Below are 2,466 nucleotides of genomic sequence, written 5' to 3' on the forward strand. Positions count from 1 at the left end.
ACTACTAGGTCTGAACCAAAAGGAAGTCATTGGTAAGAAGTCTTCATATACACTTAAACATTTATATTAACTATTTGTGGTACCAAGAACTTGGAATAAAATAGAAAAGCCTTTTTGATTAAGGAATAGTTAACCAAATTATTATATATGAATGTAATGTAATATTATTGTGCTATAAGGAATAAAGAATATAATAAATGAATGTAGTCAAGAAAATAACTTATTTAGTGACTCCAACAATGTATATAAGTGTATATTGCATATTACACAAATATATATATATATATATTGCATAATTACAAAGAACAAACATGTCCCCAAAGAAGAGTTAGTAAAAGATACCTCCATACTTATCCCTAGTCCTTTATAGAAGTGAGAGGTACAAAGGTACAGAACATTGTATCTGTTTTCTGACGTTTTGATATATTGGTCAGTTTTGCTAATTTTTTCTATTCTTTGTCTTTTTCTTTAAAATATATATTTGCAATGTGTAGCAGGCTCAGGATGAGAGAAGGAAGAGGGGAGGAAGTCGTGTTGCTGCCGCCACTGCTCATCATCATCATAGTGCCAGCCCGAAGATTTCTGCTCCTAGGTGAGGATCCAGAATGGGAGATAATCCAATTTTGGGGACCAAATTGGATCCAGCTTTCCACAATATTATTACTAGGTATTTGATAACGACCAAACCTGACTAGGGGTGGTAAGATATCTTGCCTTACATGAGAAGGGCAGCAATTCTTAGGCAAAGTAGTTGTAGAGAAATTGTCTGGCCTTTCATTTCAGAAAATATAACACAGCATCACAACTCAGGACCCCCAGCCCACACCTGACAACTATATTCTCATTATGGTTGTGGGACATCTAAAGGTTGATAAAGTCCCCAACATTGGATTATACCAGGTATTTCTATTTTAAAATGTCAATGATGCTTGGGTCTGTACCAAAGACACATTCAGGCTAGTGCTGTACAACTCCTCTTCCTAGGGCACCCATGCTATTTTCTACCATTCTCTTCTCTTTCTTATATTATTCACAGTTCTTCCCCCAGCCCCCTCAAAACACTCCAAATATTGTACCTAAGCCTGCAAGGCCTTGGTGGATGGATGCTGTGGTGGTGATGGAATCACTGAGAGTGTTATGCATGATGTTTGGATGTTAGACTAGCTATATCTGACAGGATGCATTTGTGTTGTAGCAAGGGAATGCCTTAGAAAGACTAAGTCATGCAAAAAGGTGTCTTTTTTTTAAGTACTGATGAGTTGCTCTATTAACCCCCCCAAAAGAAGGAGAAAGCAGAAGCTATGTGTACAGTCCAGGTATTGATTTGTTCAGATGACCCAGTGCCTTAAATTATACAAGAAAACCATGAAAATTTTGCCTAAAAACAATCTTTCATAGGTCACAGTAGTTTGCTGGAGCCAACTTATATTGTCTCTTGAAAGCTAATTGTTAAATTTTCAAAGAGAACATTTATACACTGGAAATTAATAAAAACAAAAAAGCAGGCTTCCTCTAGAATTTTTTTCCCTAGATTTAAGAAAGTGATGGAGAAAGTGGTGATAGTACTGTTTAAACATAAAAGTGTATCATGCACCTCCCTCCTCTTTTTTTTGAGGTACTATATTTATTTTTATATTATTCCACATTTGCAGAGTCCTCCTGTATCTCACCCCCTTTTTGAGAAGTAAGTAAAATTTATTTTTCTCTATATAATTCTTTAAACGTGGTGGCCTGCAATTGTGAATGTCAAGTTTCAAACTAATGAAGTATTGGTTAGGGTATATGAATTCTTAAAGAATACTATGAGAAACATTCTTCTGGGAATTCCCTCTACCCATAAAAAAATCTATTCATGAGACAATCGCTTGACTCACAAGGAGGCTAAATGACTGTTTCAGGGTCAAGCAGTAAATAAAGTTTAGAGGCTAGAACTGAACTCAAAAATTTGTGCTTCTAAGTCTAGCACTTTGTGCTTTCATGTTGCTTCTATAGAATCTGTCCCTCCTCTTTTAAGAGTCTGTTGTTAAACATTTGTCATTATAATACTGGTAAATAGAATGGTTCTATGGGGTAGGAAAGGGTTAAGGTTAACAGAAGAAATATAGCTGAAGTAAAAACAAAAGATATCAAAAATATTTTTAAAGGAAATAAAAAATATAGGTGACATACGACGCATGATTAGAATATAATAAAGATAATTAAATATATTAGAGGGATAGCTATTCAAACAGGAAAAGATATGGAGAATTTTTCAGGGATATGCTTTGTTATACATTTTTTTTACGCAGTAAATTACAACAGTTTCATGTTTACTTAGAACCAAAGCAGATAACTTGGGTTCAAGTTTATTTAACCTCCACTTCAACACACTTATCAAGCATTAGACAGAAGCAGGTAGGCTTCTGTAATTGATTTTCTAAAGTAGACCACACCAATCTTTATATTGACACAATTGAATGGAAAGCA

General features: G+C 34.6%; 1 pseudogene; it reads left to right on the forward strand.

Annotated features, from left to right (window-relative positions):
* The first annotated feature begins 605 nt into the window (after positions 1-605).
* On the forward strand, positions 606-984 carry LOC123250147 (annotated as a pseudogene).
* The last annotated feature ends 1,482 nt before the right edge of the window (positions 985-2,466 follow it).

Source organism: Gracilinanus agilis, chromosome 5 (genome assembly GCF_016433145.1).
Source record: "Gracilinanus agilis isolate LMUSP501 chromosome 5, AgileGrace, whole genome shotgun sequence".
In the NCBI taxonomy this organism is placed as follows: Eukaryota; Metazoa; Chordata; class Mammalia; order Didelphimorphia; family Didelphidae; genus Gracilinanus; species Gracilinanus agilis.